Genomic DNA, 26100 nt, shown 5'->3' with positions numbered 1-26100 from the left:
TTCCTTTTCTCCTTTGCCTTTTGCTTCTCTTCTTTTCTCAACTGTTTGTAAGGCCTCCTCAGACAACCATTTTGCCTTTTTGAATTTCTTCTTCTTGATGGTTTTGATCTCCACCTTCTGTGTAGCGTTAGAACCTCCATCCATAGTTCTTCAGACACTCTATCAAATCTTATCCCTTGAATCTGTTTTTTACTTCCAGTGTATAATCATAAGGGATTTGACTTAAGTCATACCTGAATGGTCTAGTGGATTTGCCTACTTTCTTCAATTTAAGTCTGAATTTGGCAATAAGGAGTTCATGATCTGAGCCACAGTCAGCTCCTGGTTTTGTTTTTGCTGATTGTATAGATCTTCTTCATCTTCGGCTGCAAAGCATATAATCAGTGTGATCTTGGTATTGACCATATGGTGATGTCCATGTGTTGAGCTGTCTCTTGTGTTGTTGGAGGAGGGTGTTTGTTATGACCAGTGCATTCTCTCGGCAAAACTCGTTAGCCTTTGCCCTGCTTCATTTTGTACTCCAAGGCCAAACTTGCCTGTTACTCCAGATATCTCTTGACTTCCTACTTTTGCATTCCAGTCCCCTGTGATGAAAAGGACATCTTTTTTGGGTGTTAGTTCTAGGAGGTCTTGTAGGTATTCATAGAATCGTTCAACTTAAGCTTGTTCAACATTAGTGGTTGGGGCATAGACTTGGATTATTGTGGTGTTGAATGGTTTGCCATTAACTTCCCCTTATATAATTTAGGTGGAAGGCAGACTGGCCAATGATTTGCAGTAGGTGAATTTTTGTGAGGCTGCTGTAAGCTTGTCTGATAATTTTGTAACATTGTTTTTAGTGCTTAAGTTAAAAATTCCAAATTGAAATAAGGATAGGACTCTAAAGTACAGGTGCCGTCTGACTTTAGTTGCTTGAAATCTTAGGGCTATTTCCTCAGGCTCTGATCTAGAGACGAATATCCAGTAGTAGTGATAGTAGTGGTTGTGCAAGTTGTGGCAACTCACTCAACTCTGTGAGCAAAGATACCCTTTGCTGTGGAAACCCACGCATCTGTGGTTTTAGAGCTATGACCAGCTAGACCTTGTTGTCCTCATGTTGTGCTCCCCAGCCCTATTTTGGATGACTTAGTAAATTTCAGAATTTGCTTCAGCAAACCTGGAGGAGAGTGTGAGAATCATTCATAAATTAGGAATCAGACTTCAGTGAAAAACAGTCTTGAAATGACTTAGGCTTAGGAAGCTGCAGTCTTCCTTTTTGGAGAGCAAGGGCTGAGGGGGTTGTAAATAGGACACCTAAATCAAATATAAGCTTGAAACTGAGAGAAAATTCTGTTACAAGGAATGCTTTCAAAATGATGCCAAGAGCACAGAAGTCTTACTTCATTTCTTCCCTACTCTGCTCCCAATACACACACATTTAAAGATGAGATTAATATATCCAGCCACCTGAATGGATACAAAAACAAGACCCCTACATATGTTGTCTACAAGAGACCCACCTCAAAACAGGGGACACATACAGACTGAAAGTGAAGGGCTGGAAAAAGATTTTCCATGCAAAAAGAGACCAAAAGAAAGCAGGGGTAGCAATACTCATATCAGATAAAATAGACTTTAAAACAAAGACTGTGAAAAGAGACAAAAGATGGTCACTACATAATGATCAAAGGATCAATCCAAGAAGAAGATATAACAATTATAAATATATATGCACCCAACACGGGAGCACTGCAGTATGTAAGACAAATGCTAACAAGTATGAAAGGAGAAATTAACAATACCACAATAATAGTGGGAGACTTTAATACCCCACTCACACCTATGGCTAGATCAACTAAACAGAAAATTAACAAGGAAACACAAACTTTAAATGATACAACAGACCAGTTAGACCTAATTGATATCTATAGGACATTTCATCCCAAAACAATGAATTTCACCTTTTTCTCAAGCGCACATGGAACCTTCTCCAGGATAGATCACATCCTGGGCCATAAAGCTAGCCTTGGTAAATTCAAAAAAATAGAAATCATTCCAAGCATCTTTTCTGACCACAATGCAGTAAGATTAGATCTCAATTACAAGAGAAAAACTATTAAAAATTCCAACATATGGAGGCTGAACAACACGTTGCTGAATAACCAACAAATCACAGAAGAAATCAAAAAAGAAATCAAAATTTGCATAGAAACGAATGAAAATGAAAACACAACAACCCAAAACCTGTGGGACACGGTAAAAGCAGTCCTAAGGGGAAAGTTCATAGCAATACAGGCACACCTCAAGAAACAAGAAAAAAGTCAAATAAATAACCTAACTCTACACCTGAAGCAACTAGAAAAGGAAGAAATGAAGAACCCCAGGGTTAGTAGAAGGAAAGAAATCTTAAAACTTAGAGCAGAAATAAATGCAAAAGAAACAAAAGAGACCATAGCAAAAATCAACAAAACCAAAAGCTGGTTTTTTGAAAGCATAAATAAAATTGACAAATCATTAGCCAGACTCATCAAGAAACAAAGGGAGGAAAATCAAATCAATAAAATTAGAAATGAAAATGGAGAGATCACAACAGACAACACAGAAATACAAAGGATCATAAGAGAGTACTATCAACAATTATATGCCAATAAAATGGACAACGTGGAAGAAATGGACAAATTCTTAGAAAAGTACAACTTTCCAAAACTCGATCAGGAAGAAATAGAAAATCTTAACAGACCCATCACAAACACAGAAATTGAAACTGTAATCAAAAATCTTCCAGCAAACAAAAGCCCAGGTCCAGACGGCTTCACAGCTGAATTCTACCAAAAATTTAGAGAAGAGCTAACACCTATCCTGCTCAAACTCTTCCAGAAAATTGCAGAGGATGGTAAACTTCCAAACTCATTCTATGAGGCCACCATCACCCTAATACCAAAACCTGACAAAGATCCCACAAAAAAAGAAAACTACAGGCCAATATCACTGATGAACATAGATGCAAAAATCCTTAACAAAATTCTAGCAATCAGAATCCAACAACACATTAAAAAGATCATACACCATGACCAAGTGGGCTTTATCCCAGGGATGCAAGGATTCTTCAATATCCACAAATCAATCAATGTAATACACCACATTAACAAACTGAAAAATAAAAACCATATGATTATCTCAATAGATGCAGAGAAAGCCTTTGACAAAATTCAACATCCATTTACGATAAAAACTCTCCAGAAAGCAGGAATAGAAGGAACATACCTCAACATAATACAAGCTATATATGATAAACCCACAGCAAACATTATCCTCAATGGTGAAAAATTGAAAGCATTTCCTCTCAAGTCAGGAACAAGACAAGGGTGCCCACTTTCACCATTACTATTCAACATAGTTTTGGAAGTTTTGGCCACAGCAATCAGAGCAGAAAAAGAAATAAAAGGAATCCAAATTGGAAAAGAAGAAGTAAAACTCTCACTATTTGCAGATGACATGATCCTCTACATAGAAAACCCTAAAGACTCCACCAGAAAATTACTAGAACTAATCAATGACTATAGTAAAGTTGCAGGATATAAAATCAACACCCAAAAATCCCTTGCATTCCTATACACTAATAATGAGAAAACAGAAAGAGAAATTAAGGAAACAATTCCATTCACCATTGCAACGGAAAGAATAAAATACTTAGGAATATATCTACCTAAAGAAACTAAAGACCTATATATAGAAAACTATAAAACACTGGTGAAAGAAATCAAAGAGGACACTAACAGATGGAGAAATATACCATGTTCATGGATTGGAAGAATCAATAGAGTGAAAATGAGTATACTACCCAAAGCAATCTATAGATTCAGTGCAATCCCTATCAAGCTACCAATAGCATTCTTCACAGAGCTAGAACAAATAATTTCACAATTTGTATGGAAATACAAAAAAACCTCGAATAGCCAAAGCGATCTTGAGAAAGAAGAATGGAACTGGAGGAATCAACCTACCTGACTTCAGGCTCTACTACAAAGCCACAGTTATCAAGACAGTATGGTACTGGCACAAAGACAGAAATATAGATCAATGGAACAAAACAGAAAGCCCAGAGATAAATCCACACACGTATGGACACCTTATCTTTGACAAAGGAGGCAAGAATATACAATGGATTAAAGACAATCTCTTTAACAAGTGGTGCTGGGAAATCTGGTCAACCACTTGTAAAAGAATGAAACTAGAACACTTTCTAACACCATACACAAAAATAAACTCAAAATGGATTAAAGATCTAAACGTAAGACCAGAAACTATAAAACTCCTAGAAGAGAACATAGGCAAAACACTCTCTGACATACATCACAGCAGGATCCTCTATGACCCACCTCCCAGAATATTGGAAATAAAAGCAAAAATAAACAAGTGGGACCTAATTAACCTTAAAAGCTTCTGCACATCAAAGGAAACTATTAGCAAGGTGAAAAGACAGCCTTCAGAATGGGAGAAGATAATAGCAAATGAAGCAACTGACAAACAACTAATCTCGAGAATATACAAGCAACTCCTACAGCTCAACTCCAGAAAAATAAATGACCCAATCAAAAAATGGGCCAAAGAACTAAATAGACATTTCTCCAAAGAAGACATCCAGATGGCTAACAAACACATGAAAAGATGCTCAACATCACTCATTATCAGAGAAATGCAAATCAAAACCACCATGAGGTACCATTTCACACCAGTCAGAATGGCTGCGATCCAAAAGTCTACAAGTAATAAATGCTGGAGAGGGTGTGGAGAAAGGGGAACCCTCTTACACTGTTGGTGGGAATGCAAACTAGTACAGCCACTATGGAGAACAGTGTGGAGATTCCTTAAAAAACTGGAAATAGAACTGCCTTATGATCCAGCAATCCCACTGCTGGGCATACACACTGAGGAAACCAGAAGGGAAAGAGACACGTGTACCCCAATGTTCATCGCAGCACTGTTTATAATAGCCAGGACATGGAAGCAACCTAGATGTCCATCAGCAGCTGAATGGATAAGAAAGCAGTGGTACATATACACAATGGAGTATTACTCAGCCATTAAAAAGAATACATTTGAATCAGTTCTAATGAGGTGGATGAAACTGGAGCCTATTATACAGAGTGAAGTAAGCCAGAAAGAAAAACACCAATACAGTATACTAACGCATATATATGGAATTTAGAAAGATGGTAACAATAACCCTGTGTACGAGACAGCAAAAGAGACACTGATGTACAGAACAGTCTTATGGACTCTGTGAGAGAGGGAGAGGGTGGGAAGATTTGGGAGAATGGCATTGAAACATGTAAAATATCATGTATGAAACGAGTCGCCAGTCCAGGTTCGATGCACGATACTGGATGCTTGGGGCTGGTGCACTGGGATGACCCAGAGGGATGGAATGGGGAGGGAGGAGGGAGGAGGGTTCAGGATGGGAAACACATGTATACCTGTGGCGGATTCATTTTGATATTTGGGAAAACTAATACAATTATGTAAAGTTTGAAAGTAAAATAAAATTAAAAAAAAAAATATATATATATATATCCAGCCACCTGTTAACCATACGTGTTGATCATACACAGAAAATGCTCTTTGCTAAACATTAGGATCCTGTATAGACCAAATAATCTGAGAGATATTTTGTTTGTTTTGAAGCTATTAAACTACCATCTATATTTAATGTTAGTAGTCCAAGGTCAGTTGCTATTTTTATTTTGGGCCATTTAAACTAATTTCATGGCCATCCTTGTAAATCCTTGTATTAGCATCCATTTAATAATGTCATGTTACGTTTTTCCTTTTTGTCTAGTAATAGAACACTGAAAATGATGCCCTTTTTTTTGTTACTCAGTAAAAATGAGAAGAAAAATATACCTAGAGTTAGTGCTCAGTCAATATTTGTGAATAAAAAGCGAATGAATAATTAAATGTAATGCTAGGCATCTATTTGGAAGCAGTAAGAGGTAAGCGTTTCTGATGTACTGAAAACAGTGACTGAAAGACATTCATCCTCAGTGTGCCCTCAGGTTTCCTTTCCTGCCCTTCTGGTTTTTCTTACCTTCCTGCCCATATACAGAGGAATCTTCCCAGGCACCCATGTACTGAGGAACACACACGCATGCACACTGAAATAGAAACACAGTTTAGGGTACAGAAGGGCAATGATTTCCCCTTGCCATCAGTGCTACAGGTAATCTATTGCATTAATCAGCCAGCCAGTGGGAAATGCATGGGAAGTGATTATACCATCATGCACAATACAATCAGCATGAAGCACTTGTCAAGACCAATACATCAAACTGTAATTCGGTAATAGAATGAATTAGAGAAAAATGAAACATTCTGTTCTTCCAGAAACTCAGTACACATCACAGATTCTTTCTGAACTCTATCGAAAAGTCAGTGTATTAAAAACTTGTTTTTATAAGTAAAATTGCAGTTCTAGTATGACAGAATACAATACCATAAATTCATTTCCCTAGGGTTTTTACACAGCTATAGTGCTGAAGTGTTTACCCATCATCAGTATTCTATAATCAAAGCCATTGATTATTTTTGATAGGGTTTCTGATTATCTCTTGTCCTAAATTGGTTCTCCATGGTAAGTGGAAGGCAGGTTGTTGTGCCAGAGGCTCAGGCACACACTTGTCGGTAAATGTGGCGGACTGTTAAGACAGTGCCTTACCAACCAGTACAGCAGCCGGATGAACGTGAACCTCCTCTTTATAGTTCCCTGTGGGAGGCACTGCCATGTCGGAGCTTAGTTAGAATGAGTAAGTAAAAAATAGAAGGGAGCCCAGGTAAGACAACAGAAGTGAGGTTATATAATGTAGGATGTGTTTCAGAAAATTTTGAGGTTAGATGTAATGTATTTCATATAAGTCATGATCCATATTAGTTTGTAATATATATTCAAAAGTTCAATAAAAATTCAGTGTAAAATTTTCACCACATTTAACAAGGCATGCTTTTTCAAAGGGGCAAATTGAGAAGATTTCTGTCTACAATCAGGATTGTTTCCATTTTTAGAGCCTACAACTAGAATATAAAGAAAAGGGTTCTTGGAGCCAGATGCTCTTTAAGTCTGGATTCTGATCCTCGTATTTATTAATTGTGTAGTCCTGGACAGGTTCCTTATCTTAGATAGAACCTCAGTTTCCTTGTATGTAAAAGGGCATAATGCAGATTTTTGAAGCCTAAGATAAGATAGTTTAGATAATACACAACACTTTCATTCTCATTCCAAAAGGCTTTTGTCTATGTTGAGAAAGTGGGCCCAGTGGGAAGCTTGGGAGAGAAGCATCCTGAAGACCTACAGAGTATTTGCAGCACTCGATTTGTATAGACTTGGAGGCATGGCTGTTGAACGAACCATGCCACTGTTGATGAAGACAGTTCAGTTAAGCAGCCAGTGCAGAGCACATGTCGAATGTTCTTGCAGGTTCCCACGCTTCACATTCCTTCTCCTCACTATTGACTGCCCTTTCATATCCCAAACTAAGATAATTTGTCATTGTGTCCTTTTCTATTTTTTTCTGGCTTTCCTTTTCTCCCTTAAAAAGGAGAAGGGTGGTGAGTGGTGGAGGAGCTGGTCTGGTCATTTCCTATAGAACCAGGTCCTACTGAGGTCAGATGGTATTTGATGAGTTGTGAATATTGGCCCAGTAGCATTGACACATAATACACAGAAGAACTGTACAAAAAAGATCTTCACAACCCAGATAATCACGATGGTGTGATCACTCACCTAGAGCCAGACGTCCTGGAATGTGAAGTCAAATGGGCCTTAGGAAGCATCACTATGAACAAAGTTAGTGGAGGTGATGGAATTCCAATTGAGCTTTTTCACATCCTAAAAGATGATGCTGTGAAAGTGCTGCACTCAATATGCCAGTAAATTTGGAAAACTCAGCAGTGGCCACAGGACTGGAAAAGGTCATTTTTCATTCCAATCCCAAAGAAAGGCAATGCCAAAGAATGCTCAAACTACTGCACACTTAGACTCATCTCACACGCTAGCAAAGTAATGCTCAAAATTCTCCAAGCCAGGCTTCAACAGTACTTGTATCGTGAACTTCCTGATGTTCAAGCTGGTTTTAGAAAAGGCAGAGATCAAATTGCCAACATCTGCTGGATCATCGAAAAAGCAAGAGAATTCCAGAAAAACATCTACTTCTGCTTTGTTGACTATGCTGAATCCTTTGACTGTGTGGATCACAATAAACTGGAAAATTCTAAAAGAGATGGGAATACCAGACCACCTGACTTGCCTCTTGAGAAACCTATATGCAGGTCAGGAAGCAACAGTTAGAACTGGACATGGAACAACAGACTGGTTCCAAATAGGAAAAGGTGTACGTCAAGGCTGTATATTGTCACCCTGCTTATTTAACTTATATGCAGAGTACATGATGAGAAACACTGGGCAGGAAGAAGCACAAGCTGGAATCAAGATTGCCAGGAGAAATATCAATAACCTCAGATATGCAGATGACTCCACCCTTATGGCAGAAAGTGAAGAACTAAAAAGCCTCTTGATGAAAGTGAAAGAGGAGAGTGAAAAAATTGGCTTAAAGCTCAACATTCAGAAAACTATGAACATGGCATCTGGTCCCATCACTTCATAGCAAATAGATGGAGAAACAGTGGAAACAGTGGCTGACTTTATTTTTTTGGGCTCCAGAATCACTGCAGATGGTGGCTGCAGACATGAAACTAAAAGACGCTTACTCCTTGGAAGAAAAGTTAGGACCAACCTAGACAGCATATTAAAAAGCAGAGACATTACTTTGCCAACAAAGGTCTATCTAGTCAAGGCTATGGTTTTTCCATTAGTCATGTATGGATATGAGAGTTGGACTATAAAGAAAGCTGAGCACCGAAGAATTGATACTTTTGAACTGTGGTGTTGGAGAAGACTCTTGAGAGTTCCTTGGACTGCAGGGAGATCCAACCAATGAACAGTCCTGAATGTTCATTGGAAGCACTAGTGTTGAAGCTGAAACTCCAGTACTTTGGCCACCTGATGCGAAGAGCTGACTCATATGAAAAGACCCTGATGCTGGGAAAGATTGAAGGTGAGAGGAGAAGGGAATGACAGAGGATAAGATGGTTGGATGGCATCACTGACTCAATGGACATGGGTTTGGGTGGACTCTGGGAGTTGGTGATGGACAGGGAGGCCTGGCGTGTTGCGGTCTGTAGGGTCGCAAAGAGACAGACATGACTGAGGGACTAAACTGAACTGAGCACTGACAAGTCAGAGGGAATGGGAATGCTACATTGTAATTAGATGAGGGCCCCGGTTATCCAGGAACCTTATCCAGGATACCAGTTAGCTGATTTGAAATGTATGTGTTTTATGTTCTTTCTCCTTCTATCTTCTAAATAAAATGGAGCTGTAACACTGATTTGCCTAAGAGCTGTAACACGGTTTGTCCAAGACCCGAGAGCTGTGATGCGCCGAGGGCTTTAATGTCCGTTGCTCCAAATCTTTGTTGTGACGAGACAAAGAACCGAGGAACATACACTTGGGTGACATTGACTGTTAGGTAGGTAGAATAGGGAAAAGGAGTCCAAAATGATGGTGGCTAAAAGACAAGGACAGTCAAAGAAGGTCTGAGGGCCAGAGTGAAGACTTCAGGCAGAACAAACAGCACTCCTGGCTAAGCCCAATTTGCATAGGGCAGGCCCAGGTGGAGGAAAAAACATATAAAAGGAGGAGCCAAAGCGCTTTCTCACGGACTCTCTCTCCCGCGTGCACGCGCGCATGATTTTTCTCTTTCTCTCTCTCTCTTTCTCCCTCCCCACGCACTCCTCCACTCTCTTCTCTTCGAGTCTTGGATTCTCCTGCTATCTTCTAAATAAAATGGAGCTGTAACACTGAAGAAAAAAAAAAAAAAGAAATATTTGTGTTTTATGTTCTTTCTTGACCACAGAAGAAGTGGTTATTCTACTTCAGTCTTCTCAGAGCCTGGTTAAATGATAACTAGTTGTATGCCCTTATGCTGTTTGACCTAAGTAATCTCAAAAACTCTTTACAATGTCTCGGAGGCTTTATTTTGAAATTTCCCCAGAAGTATTTTAGTGAGTTGGGAACTAGCATACTGCATTTCAAGTAAAGAGAATGTTTTTACCAGTTAAATTTATTTTCCAAACATGGGTTACTAACATATCAAGCCTGAAGTATACTGAGAACGATACCATAATTAGGGTCAACAATTTTTGTGTGGTCTGACCAAAGAAATTTTGTGACTACAGTTTTGCTAGCACAGCTAATTGTGCCAGTGATCTTCTATTTGTGACTGCAATTAGGCATTTCATGGCCCCTAAATAAGTATAATTAGTTAATTGGATCATGCATGAAATTCTATCCTCTTGTAATAGCCTTGAGAACAAAAATAAATATGATAAATATTATGAATTGTTTTATAACTATGGAACCCTGGGAAATACTAAAAGTGATTGTCTTACTTTGCCTACTAGTATTTCATAAGAATAAACATATTAAAAAGTAGAAATAAAATTTTCCATATGAAAGTCTTCATTTTCCACCTTTGAGACAGAGGAAGGGAATCTTCCTTCCTTGCCTTTCTTCTCATCTTTAGAGAAGTGGTGTTGATTGCCCTGCCGCTCTGTCCCCTGCTTCGCACCGCTGCTGCCCCTGTGTTCTAATACCATTATGCGTAATATCTTCTGGAAAATATCTGGAATTCCAAAATGTCTTTTATAGAAAATGTCTAGCTTTCACATTAATTACTAGATTGATTTGCATATTAACAAAAACTCATGAAGTAGAACTTTAAAAACAAGTTTTATTGTCTGTGGGAAATAGCAGGAGATAGAGAATGGCCAGCTGACTTATTCAGTCACATATCATAGTGCTCCACCCAGCAAAACACCAGCAGGCAAAGAGCACACTCAGGTCACGAGTGCATTCTCTCAGAAATGCTGATGTGAGTCCACTCTAAGAGGCCTCGTAATAGTACATCATCATATTTTCAGAGATATGACTTGAATAATCAATCTTGAATTGTAAGTTGAACTCTTGATTGTTTATCTGCTATTTTAATCTGCAGTGAAATTACTTATTTGCTATGCCTGTCAGTCCGGAAAAATGCAGAGTTTTCATTTGTTTAATTAGACCTTTTTAGACGGACCTGTGTAAGTTTTCACTGGGTATGATTCTGTATAGGCAACATGTTGTAAGTTTGTAAGAATATAGTTAAAGTACAGGGTTTATTAGTTGTACATTTAAGACTACCTCATAACTTTCAACAATAGTATACCATTTGTATTATTCTGCTAAAATATTAGGAGTGGATCAATGATTCTGTCAAAAGACTAAAATCATTAATCTTAGAATTCATATATGCTAACTGCACATAGCAAGCCTCGCTTACAGAGGTGCTTTTTGACCATGTGTCTGGGCAGAAGGCTAAACACCATAGTATTTAAGAATGTTAGTTTTAGGGGAATGTGGGCCCTAGTTATAAACCCTGGCTCCTATCTTTAATAGTAGCACTCCATTTCTACTTGTCTCTGAACCTCCATTTAGTTATTTGCAAAGGGACTCTTTCTGTGAGGGTGAAATGTGATAATGTATGTAAAATAGTTCTCACAGGGTTCGTGTGAAGTGTATTCAATACATGGCAGCAGCAAGTGGATAAGTAAAGATGCCGTTCACTTTTAGAAATATGTTAGCTGAACTAGATGAAGTGATCTTTGTACCCTAAAGACAGACATTGTAAAACTAAATGTAGTTTAACATTAATAAATACATTTACATTAATAAATGTAGACTCTATTTAGAAACTTAACATGTGTAACATGATATTGTTAGGATTTTTCTTGAAGGGATAGAAATTAACATACAAATCAGCACTTAATATTGTGTGTTGGGATACCTTTTATGCATAGTGACTTTTTTGTTTTTTGCTTAATTTGCAGCTCTTTTCTTATGTTGAATGGTTTGTTTGGATTTGATAATTGTAACTAACAATATTCTCATACCCACTGGTAAATACTTTTCCATTTTGTAATCTAGCAGAGTTATTTCCTGGTAATTGTGATAGATTACAGTGGCCACAGATGCTTTGCTACTCTCTCATTGAGATATGGGGACTGTGTTTTCTCATTTTTGTAGATGTTTGATCAACAAAATACGACATTAGATGTTTGGGGCAGTTTCTGGGCCCAGTCCTTAAGTGTCTGGCAGTATCTACTTACTGTCTCTTAAAAGGTTCTATCCTAAAGCCCCGAGAAACAAATACAATATTGTAAAGTAAAAAATAATAATAATAAAAATTAAAAAAAAAATCTGGCTATCATGAGGCTGCCGTGCTATGAGAAATCCCATACTGTCCACATAGAGAGGCAGTGTTGGGACACAGGAAAAGTAAGAGAATTTCTGACCTACAGAATCATGAGATATAATGATACATTGTTATATTAAGCCATTAAATTTAGGGTAGTTTTTTTACATAGTAATAGATAACCAGAACAGTGATTCTATATCTTACAATACTTCACGCTGCTTCTTTTGGTTATCCTCCAAATACCAAATATCTCTAGCAGTGTAGAGTAAAATAATGTGTAAAAACAAAGTTCTGTTATTTCAGTTAACTTCATCCCTTGTGTTGGAGTAAGTTGGGTGTTTGTCAAAATTGAATCTATTACTAGTAAATAGTGTAAAACAATCCTAGAGTATTGTACATCTCCATTTTTAATACTTTTAAGGTATTTTTCCCTCACCTTCATGTTCTTCTTACACCAAATTTCACTTGGTTTGGCTTCCAGGTTTTCCCTCTCCAAAAATAAGAATCTGGGTTCTGATAACGTTTGAGTTCCCGTAAAAGACTGGAGCCCTAGCACTGACACTATAAAGGAGGCAGGGTGAGCTGCAAAATGGGCCAAGATGCTGAGGAAAGACGGCGAGGGGAAGGGTGGCTGAGGGAAGAATGCCCAGACTGCACTCCATGCCCATCCTTTGGCATGAAGTTGTCACGGGCAGAGAAAATGTTATAGAACCCTGTAGCGTTGGGAATCGGTTTAAAAAAGGCCTCCTCTGTTCATGTAGTTAAGGATAAAATTACCAAAGCATCTCAGATCTCTAAGTGACTCTGCACAAGAACCTCTTATGATTAGCCTAAATGTTTAATATCACTGGCACCTTGTTTGTTTAATATGCTCTTAATTGTTTTATTTTACTAAATGTAGAAATATTTAAGGGTGTTCAGAGAATCACAAGTGGAGTCCTTCAATCCTGTTTTCATCTTTTGAGTCTCAATTTCCACAACATCAGAGTCGTCTACACTGAGGTTTGCTGGAGTGCACCTTTTGGTGCTGGGTAGAGCTCTGCATTTTCAGAACATTTCTGCACATATTAGTGTAAATAGCTCTACAAGTAGGTAGAAATTATTACCCTGTTGTTTAATCAGGGACTGCCACCACAGAGAGACAGAGTGGTCTTGCCCAAGATCTTGTCGTTGGTAATCCATATCTTGTCCTTTCCAGATCAAAGTTTGTTGATCAAACATTTCTTCTGGTTGGAAATGTAAAACACTGGGTATGTGGGACAAAGTGATGGTTGTACATCGAAAATTTGATGGACAAAACTGGCCTTCAGGTCATTTAGAATTCATTAATTCTTGTTACCCTCTTTTGCTGGGAGCGTGTGTGCTTGTCCATTGACAGTGTGACTGATGAAATACAAAAGTGACTAAAAAGGCCTTTGTGATGATTTGTTGTCTGCCTCTGTGATTTCTGTCCTTGTTATTTGCCTGTTTGGGTCAGTATAGGATGTAAACAGATTTAAGACCACTGAATGGTTTGGAACCATTCACCTTGTGCAAAAAAAAAAGGTTTTGTTTTCCCTCATCTCAAGGGAGCTGCCTTCCTCATTTTGCTTTACTTTGGCTTGTAGATTACAGTGCATCTTTTTGCTGAGATCACCGAGTGCAGATTAGGTGGAGTAGTGGAAAGGAGAGTAAAAGCATGCTGGGTGGTGGAGAAGAAACTGAGCTAGAGCTGAAATGTGCCGTGGGTAATTCAGAAACTGAATGATGCACACACCAGTGATTTGATAATTGCTTTTATATACTTTGAGGCATTGAAGCTAGGAAGGCAATTTAAAAGTATTGAATTTGTTTTCATTGTAATTCATAGCAAATAATTAAGTGTCCTTTGTGAAAGAACCAGCAATACTTTCTAGATGCTGGGTTGTCTGCTAGGTGCTGGAAATGCTAAGTTTCGCTGAGTACTCTGTCCTGTTTTTGGTTGAGTCCTTTAAAAAGGCTTTATATTTCTGAGGGACAGCAGAATGAAGTGTTTAATCATCAAAGAGCTTTATTTTTAAAGCTACAACTGTTTCAGGAGTGTGTTGGAAGGGAAGGAGATAAATGCTCAAAGTGGGACCCTAAATTAATAAAATTTGGCGGATGACTTACTCAATTTGGTTAACTTGGTTATTAAGGCTAATTACAGCTTTTGTAGTGGTGACTGTTCAGATAAAAGACCATATCTATTATAGCTCTGAACCTGAATCTAACATTAAGAACATCCTTTCAAGATGAAACCTCTCTTTAGGGAGGTGAACAATAAAAGAATGTAACTGGCAATTTAATAAAGGCTTGGCTTTAAAATTTTTTTTCTCATTCTGCTCAACGGAAATTTTCTTATTAGAGAACTGTAAGCATGAAAATCTAGTTTTATAGCTATAACTTTTCCTCGAATCATAGAAATCATTGTTGAAAGTTTTCAAGAGTATTTAACATTTTGTTTTTAAGATCTTGTAATCCGTTTGCATTTTAGTTTTCTCATCTTTAATGTAGGTGTATTATTTCTGATCATAAAGGATTATTGTAGTAAGTTAATGAAAAACATTTGTAAAGCCCTTAATATAGGGCCTATAGCACATGATAGGCACCCAAGAATTGGTGACTATTAGTGATAATGATTATTTAATTAAAGTTGTAATTGGTATTCCTACATTTATTGCCTCAAAGGAACTTTTTTTCAAAGTGGAACTGTATGCTTTGTCAGTATTGTGCTAGCTTCTATAAACTCTGAGTTTTCACCAAATGAAAGTGAAGCTCATTGGATCCTTATCACCCTGTCACATCCTTCATAGGCAAGTCAATCAGTCCTTCAGCATTGTATACATTGACTAGTACTTTCTTAATTTTATCTTTGAGTTACTTCAGAAAAACCACACAGTGCTTAGGATAAATTTGGTTTTTGATTCTATTTTTAAAACTTTGTATTGTACTTATATCTTTAAAAAGAAAAAGAAATTGAGTGTGAAAAGCAGTAGATTTGAGATACATATTTATGTTAAGACATATAACTTTTGGATTTAATTCAAAATTAACTCTATCTTCTACTTTTATTTGGCATGTGGGTGCTTTTAAGCAGATTTCCAAAATAAATTACAGTTCACACAGGTGGAAAGAAATACAGAATTCTAAAATTACAAAATAGGCACATTAAAAATAAACTTATTTTGGATAAACATTTACATCATGTTATTTGTCAATATTAATTTACTTGGTTGCCCTTTTACACATGACCTTGATTCTTTACTAACAACCTGATAATGAAATTTCTAGTCTTATAGCACATCTTTCAGAGCAGTTTTTGTTTGTTTATTTGCTTTAATTTCTTCTTTTTTTGATTGGAGGATAATTGCTTTACAATGTTGTGTTGGTTTCGCTATACAACAGTGTGAATCAGCCGTAAGGATACCTATGTCCCCACCCATTTGGACCTCCCTCCCACCCTCCCCATCCTACCCCTCAGGGTTGTCACAGAGCACCAGGTTGAGCTTCCTGTGTTAAACAGCAACTTCCCACTGCTATCTATTTTAGAGCAACTTTTTTACTTTAGTTTTATCTGATGTTCATTTAAGAGTAGTAGAATTATAATATTAAAACATCTTGGCAGAAAGATATGAAAAGTTCTTAATTCTGAAACATTAATTTCATTTTTAAAGATAATTTTATGATTTAGAAAATGAATTCAGTATAGCTTTATAGATAGAAATGCTAAGTTTTGATCCAGTATATAGCATTCATTAGATTTAATTATTACCATGTATCTTTTGTGTTTGTGGTGTTATGTTGTCCATCAGTTCAAAATCTAAAGCCTGGTAAAGTTGTATCTCATTTTCCAGTGGGGTGCCATAGGGAAAGCTGTCACTTACAGGTTCTTTAGATACTACTTTGATTTGTCCCTTGCTTTGTGACAGTGTGTGGTCATGTTTTATGTAGTCATGTTTCATTTGAAGCTGATTTTTCTGGTTCTTAGCACGGGAAATGCATACAGTTAATAAGATACTGATGTCCATTGACTTGTAGAGAAATCCTGCAGAGAGGACACTCATAACTAGGACTTTGCGTACCAAGAGATAAAATTGTTTGATCTGTATATTAATTAGCAATTTAAAAATATTTTTTGTTACATACAGTAAAATTCTTAACTATATTGTAAAATAGATGCTTTAACTGGAGCATGTATTATACCTGAAATTTTTAATGTGCGATTTTGAGTTTAGACAAAAGCATAGAGTCATATGATCAGTGAAGATGTGGAATGCTTATATTGCCTCCCAAAATTCCCTCACACCATTTTTTTTTATAATCAATTCATCACCTGCCCCCTGTCCCCTAGCATTGGTAGTCTACTCTGTTCCTTTAGTTTTGCCTTCTCCAAAGTGTCTTATAAATGGAATAATAAAGTGTGTGTACTTGTGTGTGCACGTATATACACTTTTGATTCTGGCTTCCTTCACTTAGTATAGTGCATTTGAGTTGTTACGTGTATTTCAATAGTCTGTTTCTTGTTGCTAAGTAGTAGTCTGTTATATGAATATACCAAGTTTGTTCTTCCATTCACCAGTTGAACGACATTCAGGTTGTTGACAGTCTTTTGCATTTACAAATAGAACTGCTGTAGACATTCTTGTAAAGTTTTTATGTGAACCTAAGTTTTCGTTTCTCTTGGGCAAATCCTGAGAGGTAGGATTGCTGGGTCGTATGCTAAATGTTTAATTTAATGAGAAACTGCTGAACCATATTCCAGGACACCTATATCATTTTGCACTCACAGCAGCAATTATGAGCATTGTTGGCCATCTGCATGTCTTCTTTGGAGAAATACCTAATCAGTTCTTCTACCCATTTTTTAATCAAGTTGTTTGTTATATTTATGTTGAGTTGTATAAGCTGTTTATATATGCTACCTATTAACCCCTTATTGATCTTATCATTTGTAAATATTCTCTTGCATTCAGTAGGTTGTCTTCTTGTTTTGTCAGTGGTTTCCTTTGCTGTGCAAAAACTTTGAAGTTCAGTTAGGTCCCATTTGTTTATTTTTGCTTTTATATCCTTTGCTTTAGGAGAAAGATCCCCCCAAAATACTGCTATGATTTATGTCAAAGAATGTTCTGCCTGTATTTTCCTCTAGAAGTTTCATGGTTTCCAGTCTTACATTTAGGTTTTTAATCCATTTTGAGTTTATTTTTGTATATAGTGTTAGAGAATGTTCTGATTTCATTCTTTTACATGTAGCTGTCTAGTTTTCCAAGCACCAGTAACTGAAGAGACTGTCTTCTCTACATTTTATATTCTTGCCTCCTCTGTTGTAGAGTGATTGCCCATAAGTGCATAGGTTTTATTTCTGGACTCTCTACTCTGTACCATTGATCTGTGTGTCTGGTTTTTATATCAGTACCATTCTATTTTGATTACTGTAGCTTCATAGTATAGTCTGAAGTCAGGGATTGTGTTGGCTATTTGGGGTCTTTTGTGTTTTTATACTAAAGCCATTGGAATTGTGATAGGGATTGCATTGAATCTGTAGATTGCCTTTGGGAGTATAGTCATTTTAACAATATTAATTCTTCCAATCCAAAAACATGTTCTGTCTTTTCATCAGTTTGTATCATCTTCTATTACTCTTACTAGCCTCTTACAGTTTTCCAAGTACGTGTCCTTTACCTCTTTAGTGAAAGTGGTAGTCGCTCAATCTTGTCCGGCTCTTTGCAACCCCACAGACTATAGCCCGCCAGACTCGTCTGTCCATGAAATTCTCCAAGCAAGAATACTGGAGTGGGTAGCCATTCCCTTCTCCAGGGGAGCTTCTCGACCCAGGGCTAGGGAGACCTCCAATTTTTTTTTCTTTAAATTGCCTGGTTATTCTCTATCTGTTTTTGTCAGTATGTACACAGATGCCTGCTGGGGTTTTGACTAGGGTTATGTTGATTCTTTACCATCTGAGCCATGAGGGAAGTCCTTTTTACATCTTTAGGTAGACTTATTCCTAGATATTTTATTCTTTTTGATGTGACAGTAAATGAGACTGCTTCCTTCATTTCTTTTTCTGATAGTTCATTGCTAGTGTATAGAAATGTAGCAGTTCTGTATAATAATTCTGTATGCTGAAGCTTTTCTGAATTCATTGATGAGCTCTAGTAGTTTTCTGGTGGTATCTTTAGGATTTTTTATGTATAGTATCCTGTCATCTGCAACAGTTTCCGTTCTCATAATGATTAACGATGTTTAGCATGTTTTCATCAGCAGTTTTCCATCTGTGTATCTTTTTAAAAAAATTTACATAAGTATTTTTGCTGGGTCTTCATAGCTGTGTGCGGGCTTTTTCTAGTTGCAGCAAGTAGAGACTGCTCTCTAGTTGCAGTGTGCGGGTTTTTCATTGTGGCGACCTCTGTTCCAGAGCGGGGCTCCAGGGCACATGAGCTTTGGTAGATGTGGCATGTGAGCTCCAGAGCAAGCTTAGTAGTGTGGCACATGGGCATAGTTGCCCCACAGCATGTGGAATCTTCCTGGACCAGGGATTGAACCCATATCCCTTGCATTAGCAGGTGGGTTCCTAACCACTGGACCACCAGGGAAGTCCTCAAACATCTTCTTTAGTGAAGTGTTTTTTTCCAATTTTTTTTGCCCATTTGTACTAGAATTACTTATTTTCTTGATGAGTTTTGAGCAGATTTTACATACTCTAGATACAAGTTCTTTGTCAGATATATGATTTTCACATATTTCTCCCCACCTATGGCTTGTCTTTTCATTCTCTTTGTATTGTTTTTTTGTAACACAAAAAGTTTTAATGTTGTTGAAATCCACTTGATAAATTTTATCTTTCATAAGTATGCTTGATATTTATATAAGATTATCTCTGCCTAGTCCTAAGGTCACAACAGTGTTTTCCAGAAGTTTTATGGTTGTGCTTCCCAGGTGGTGCTAGGGGTAAAGAATCCACCTGCCGTGCAGAAGATACAAAAGATGCAGGTTCAATCCCTGGTCAGGAAGATTCCCCTGGAATAGGAAATGGCAGCCCACTCTAGTATTCTTGCCTGGAAAACTCCATGGACAGAGAAGCCTGATGGGCTGCAGTCCATGATCCATTTTGAGTTAATTTTTAGTAAGTTAATTGAGTTAATTTTTTAACAAACTGTGTATTACAGATTTATTAACAAACTGCGCATTATAGATTTAAGTACATTTTATGTGAATATCCACTTGTTGTAGCACTAGTTATAAAAAGAATTATCTCTTCTTCATTGAATTGACTTTGAACCTTGAATTGATCTTTACAATGATATATGTACTTGTTATTTCACAGTCATGTACTCTCTTGATTACTCTTAATTTTTTAGAAGGTCTCAGAATCAGGTGCTGGGGAGACCTCCAAATTTTTTATTCTTTAAATTGTTTGGTTATTCTCTATTTTTGTATGTACACAGATACCTGCTGGGGTTTTGAGTAGGGTTATGTTGAACATGTATTTCTTAATTAGATTTACTAATATTTTGTTGCAGTGTTTTATTTTATTTATGTAGTAATATTTACTTGGTGTTTTTTTTTGGGGGGGGGTCTGGTAATATCAGGGCAATGCTGAACTCATAAATTGAAAACCATTCCCTTACTTCTGTTTTCTAGAAGATATTTTATAGAATTGGTGTTATTTCTTTCTTTACTGTTTGGTAGAATTTTCCAGGGAAACATCTAGACCTGCATTGTTGGAGTTTTTAATTTAAAGCTATTCTGATTATTATTTTTCTTGAGAGAACTGTGATAGTTTGTGATTTTTCAAGGAATTTGTCCATTTCATCTAATAGAATTTATGGTCATAAAGTTGTTCATAGTATTCCTCTATCAACCTTTTTAAGGTCTCTAGGATCTTCAATGATGTACCCTTTTTTTATTCCTGATACTCATAGTTTGTCTTCTCTGTTTTTTAGTCAGACTGATTACAGCTTCATTAATCTTTTTAAAGAACTAGCTTTTGGTTTCATTAAACAAAATTTAGGGGGTGGTTTTCCATTTATTGATTTCTGATCTGCTGTTTTCTTCCTTCTGCTTGCTTTGGCTTTGATTTATCATTCTATTTCTAGTTTCTTAAGTTTGGATATTTAGATTATTGGTTTGAATCTTCTCTCCTTTTCCAATATAAGCATTTAATACTGTAATTGTCTTTCTAAACTCTTTATAGCCATACATCACAAATTTTGAAATATTTTGTTTGTATTTTCATTCAGAACAATGTATTTTCTGTTTTCTTCAGTGATTTCTTTTACTCATTAATTATTTAGAAGTGTGTTAATTCCCAGATATTTGGGGATTTTTCTGAATATCTTCCTGTTACTGATTTATACTTTGTATAGTTTCATTTCTTTAATATTTGTCAACATTTGTTTTATGGCCCAAAGTATGGACTATGAATGTTCTGTGCATAAATGTTGTAAATATTCTCTGTGCAGTTTAGAAAATATAGGATTTAGTTTTGTTTTTTCTCTACTGATGTTAAGTGGCATGTCTGTAAATGTCAATTAGATTGTTGTTGATAGTGTTATTTTAAGTGTTCTTTATTCTTGCTAATTTTCTATCTATTAATTGTATTAGTTATTGGGAAAGAAGTATTGAGATCTCCAAATACATTTGTGGATTTATTTATTTCTCCTTTCAGCTCTGTCGGTTTTTGCTTCATATACTTGGAGGTCTTAATTAGGTGCAGCATCCTCATTTAGGATTGTTAGGGGAACTGACCCTTCTATCATGCTGTGTTTCACTTTATCTGGTGTAGTACTTCTTGTTCCAGAGTCTACCTTGTCTGATAATAATATGGCACTCCAACTTTATTTTGCAAGTGTTTACATAGTGTATCTTTTTCCATCTAATTTATCTATGTCATTTTATTTGAAGTGGGTTTTCTAGTACACAGCATAGAGTTAGGTCTTATATGTTTGTTTGTTTGTTTTAGGTCTTGTTTTTTTAATCTGATTTTATCATCTCTTTAATTGGTATGCTTAGATGATTTACATTTATTATAATTATTGATGTGGCTGAATTTAGGTCTATCATTTAATCATTTATTTGCTGTAGCTTCTCTGTGTTCCTTTGTTCCCTTTCTCCTTCCTTCTCTCCTTTGGATTATTTTTTAAAGTTTTTTTTATTATTTCATTTAAATTTATCTATCACCTTTTTTGTTTGTATTTCTTTGTATTTTTTAAAACGATTTAATATTACAAGAAAAATACCTAACCTTAAACTGTTTATTTTGAGTTTCTATTTTGCCACTCAGAATAGAATGTAGAAGCTAACACTCACATAGGTCCCTTTGCTTGCCTCCTTCATGTTACAGGTTTCATGTATTTTACATCTGTGCTCAGTCACTTCAGTGGTGTCCGACTCTTTATGGCCCTGTGAACTATAGCCATCCAGGCTCCTCTGCTCATGGAAATTTCCAGGCAAAAATGCTAGAGTGGGTTGCCACTTCCTACTCCAGAGGATCTTCCCGACTCAGGGATCAAACTCCACATCTCTTGTATCTCTTGCATTGGCAGGCAGATTCTTTACCATGCATAGCTCCACCATACATCTACATACATTTAAAACACTGCAAGATAATGTTCATGTTTTTGCTTTCAATAGTCCTACTTATCTTAAAGAACTTAAAAAGGCAAAAATACTCCATTTTATTTACTCAGGTTTTACTGTTTCTGTTGTGATCCCTTTATTCCTATAGTTCCAAGTTTACCCTTTAGTGTTATTTCTCTTCAGCCTGAAGAACTTGCGTTAGCATCAAGTCTCATAAACAATATATGTTGTTAGTTTTTCCTGATCTGACAGTGCCTTCACTTCACCACCATACATGAATGATATTTTGCCAAGTCTGGGTTGATATTTATATTTCTTTTAACACTTTAAAGATACTGTTCCACTGTCTTCTGTCCTGTATAATTTCTAATGAGAAATCACTAATTATTTGAGTCATTCTGCTTTATACAGTATTTCATTTTTCTGTGACTGCTTTCAGTGTTTTATCTTTGGTTTTTAGTGATTTTAATTATCACTGGGCATGGATTTGAGTTTACACATTTTTTTTTGTTAGCTCAGCTTCTTTGATCTGTGAATTCCTAACTTCAGTTTTGGGACATTTTCAGTAATTATTTCTTTTAAGTTTTTCTGTATCTATGTCTCATCTTCTTTGGCTCTCCAGTAATACAAATATATTCAAATGCTTTTGAACGGTGGTGTTGGAGAAGACTCTTGAGTCCCTTGGACTGCAAAGAGATCCAAACAGTCCATTATAAAGGAGATCAGTCCTGGGTGTTCATTGAAAGGACTGATGCTGAAGCTGAAACTCCAATACTTTGGCCACCTCATGCAAAGAGTTGACTCATTGGAAAAGACTGATGCTGGGAGGGATTGGGGGAAGGAGGAGAAGGGGACGACAGAGGATGAAATGGCCGGATGGCATATTCACTTCTGTCAATAGTGTTTACCTTCCTTGGTGGCTCAGATAGTAAAGTCTGCCTGCCGCTCTGGAGACTCATGTTCAATCCCTGGGTCCTGAAGATCACCTGGAGAAGGAAGTGGCAACCCACTCCAGTATTCTTGCCTGGAGATCCCATGGGTGGAGGAGCCTGGCAGGCTGCAGTCCATGGGGTTGCAAAGAGTCGGACGTGACTGAGCCACTTCACTTTCTTTCTTTCTTTTCATCTGATGGACCATAATTATAATGGTTGCATAAAGTCTTTGATAATTCTAACATCTGGTTCATTGTTTTTCCCTTTGGAATTGATCACATTTCCCTTTTTTCTTTGTAAACCAAGTAATTTTGGATCCTGAATATTTTAAATATTATAAGAGTCAAGGTCCTATTATAATCCTCCAGAGAAATTTTTTTTTTTAAAGTGTACAGTCAGTTAGATATATTAAGACCACGAGTTTCACCTTCTTGGAGTGATGTTCTGCTGCATTGGTTCAGTCTCAGGCACATGAGGTATGCGAGTACTTGTGCCTATTTTTGTACCAGATATCCAAGGGTCTCCCTGTCTAGTTTCTGAGTGGCAGGGGGGTTTCCCTTTTCTCAATCAAGTTTTATTTCCATAAACCACTTGCTGTTGTTTATTTTTCAGCTTTTTGTACTTTTTTTATTACTGTTTTTTAAACTTCATCCAGTTTTTAGTTGTAATTATTGGAAGAGATAAGCCATAATGGGCTTTACTTCATCTTGATCCTATCACATTTTGTTTCTGATTGGCATTTTAAAATATAGAAATGTAAATTGTAAACACCTGTGGCTTAGGTTGTAGCCATGTTTATTTTCTGATATAAATATCAAACATTTTGATATAAATATCAGACATTATTTGATACTTAAAATATCAGATTCTCTAAATGAAGAACTTGCTAATTTTAAGTATGAAAGAATGTAAAGTGTCTCTTTTGGACAAGCAAAAAACAAACAGATCATTGTTACCTTTATCATTCACTTGGTTAACACAACTGATTAAAATTAACACAGATTCACTTTTTCAAAGAAAATGTGTTATGAATGGCATTGAAGTACTGGTATCTGTCTTGTTTTGAAATTAATAAAGTAAAATTTGAATTTGGTTTTTTTTGGCTGCACGGTATGGCTTGTAGGATCTTGCCCTTTCCCACTGCACTGAAGTGTGGAGACCTAACCATTGGACCACCAGGGAATTCACAAAACTTAAACTTTTAAAGCTTTTAAAACTGAAATATTTTCTTTTTTTTTTTTAATTTTATTTTTAAACTTTACATAATTGTATTAGTTTTCTTGAATTAGCTACCTTTTTGAAGAATGTAGAAAGCAGTGACAAATTTATCACTTATTCAAATTATGAGATATGCCTTCTAAATTCATTATGGCTTTTCCTTTGAAAAACAAGTGAACATTTTTATTGAAATATAGTTGCTTTAAAATATTGTGTTACTTTCACGTGTATAGCAAAGTGATTTGGTTTTATATATTTATATATGTAATCAAAAATATTCATATTCCATTATTTTCCATTAAGGTATTTATAAGATATTTGACTGTAGTTCCCTGTGCTATACAGTTAAATTCATACTGTGTATCTGTTTTATATATGGTAGTGTATAAATATCAATAACCTCAGATATGCCGATGACACCACCCTTATGGCAGAAAGTGAAGAGGAACTAAAAAGCCTTTTGATGAAAGTGAAAGTGGAGAGTGAAAAAGTTGGCTTAAAGCTCAACATTCAGAAAACGAAGATCATGGCACCCGGTCCCATCACTTCATGGGAAATAGATGGGGAAACAGTGGAAACAGTGTCAGACTTTATTTTGGGGGGCTGCAAAATCACTGCAGATGGTGACTGCAGCCATGAAATTAAAAGATGCTCACTCCTTGGAAGGAAAGTTATGACCAACCTAGATAGCATATTCAAAAGCAGACACATTACTTTGCCAACAAAGGTCCGTCTAGTCAAGGCTATGGTTTTTCCTGTGGTCATGTATGGATGTGAGAGTTGGACTGTGAAGAAGGCTGAGCGCCGAAGAATTGATGCTTTTGAACTGTGGTGTTGGAGACGACTCTTGAGAGTCCCTTGGACTGCAAGGAGATCCAACCAGTCCATTCTGAAGGAGATCAGCCCTGGGATTTCTTTGGAAGGACTGATGCTGGAGCTGAAACTCCAGTACTTTGGCCACCTCATGCGAAGAGTTGACTCATTGGAAAAGACTCGGATGCTGGGAGGGATTGGGGGCAGGAGGAGAAGGGGACGACAGAGGATGAGATGGCTGGATGGCATCACTGACTTGATGGACATGAGTCTGAGTGAACTCCAGGAGTTGGTGATGGACAGGGACGCCTGGTGTGCTGCGATTCATGGGGTTGCAAAGAGTCGGACACGACTGAGTGACTGATCTGATCTGATCTAATGTGTTAGTCCCATACTCCTAATCTATCCCTCCCTCCTCTTCCGTTTGGTAATTAAGTTTTCTATGTCTGTGAATCTGTTTCTATTTTCTAAGTTAAGTTTCTTTGTAATACTTTTTAGATCCCACGTTTAAGTGTTACTATATAACATTTGTCTTTGTCTGACTTACTTCACTTAGTATGATAGACCCTAGGTCCATCCATGTTGCTGCAAACAACAACAATTATTTCATTTTTTTTCAATATTCTTTTGTGTGCATGTATGTATGTATTATGTAACTATGTATAAATACGTGTGTGTGTGTGTGTATCACATCCTCTTTATCCACTCATCTGTTGATGGTTACTTAGGTTAATTCCATGTCTTGTCTATTCTTTGTATCTTTTTCAATTAGGGATTTTGTCTTTTCCAGATATATGCCCAGGAATGGGATTGCTGGATCATATATGTTAACCCTATGTTAGGGAACCTCCATACTGTTCTCCATAGTTAGTCACTCAGTCGTGTCTGATGCTTTGTGACCCCATGGACTGTAGCCCACCAGGCTCCTCTGTCTGGAATTCTCCAGGCAGGAATACTGGAGTGAGTAGCCATTCCCTTCTCCAGGAGATCTTCCCATCCGGGTGATCAAACCCAGGTCTCCTCCACTGCAAGTGGATGCTTTACTTGAGCCTCCAGGGAACATTCTCACCAACAGAGTAGGAGGGTTCCCTTTTCTCCACACCCTCTCTAGCAAGTGTTTTTTTGTAGACCTTTATATGACAGCCATGCTGACCCATGTGAAGTGGTGCTTCGTTATAACTCGGATTTGCATTTCTCCGAGGATTAGCAGTGCTGGAATCTCTTCACGTGCCTGC

At 36.9% G+C, this 26100-nt stretch overlaps 1 protein-coding gene across 1 annotated transcript in view; it reads left to right on the top strand.

Annotated features, from left to right (window-relative positions):
- Positions 1-26100, top strand: part of ZSWIM6 (zinc finger SWIM-type containing 6) — a 225250-nt gene that overhangs the window by 171798 nt on the left and 27352 nt on the right. The gene's annotated exons all lie outside the window — the stretch shown is intronic.

The sequence above is a fragment of the Bubalus kerabau genome, chromosome 18 (genome assembly GCF_029407905.1).
Source record: "Bubalus kerabau isolate K-KA32 ecotype Philippines breed swamp buffalo chromosome 18, PCC_UOA_SB_1v2, whole genome shotgun sequence".
NCBI classification, from domain to species: domain Eukaryota; kingdom Metazoa; phylum Chordata; class Mammalia; order Artiodactyla; family Bovidae; genus Bubalus; species Bubalus kerabau.
This window is presented reverse-complemented; position numbering and strand designations above follow the sequence as displayed.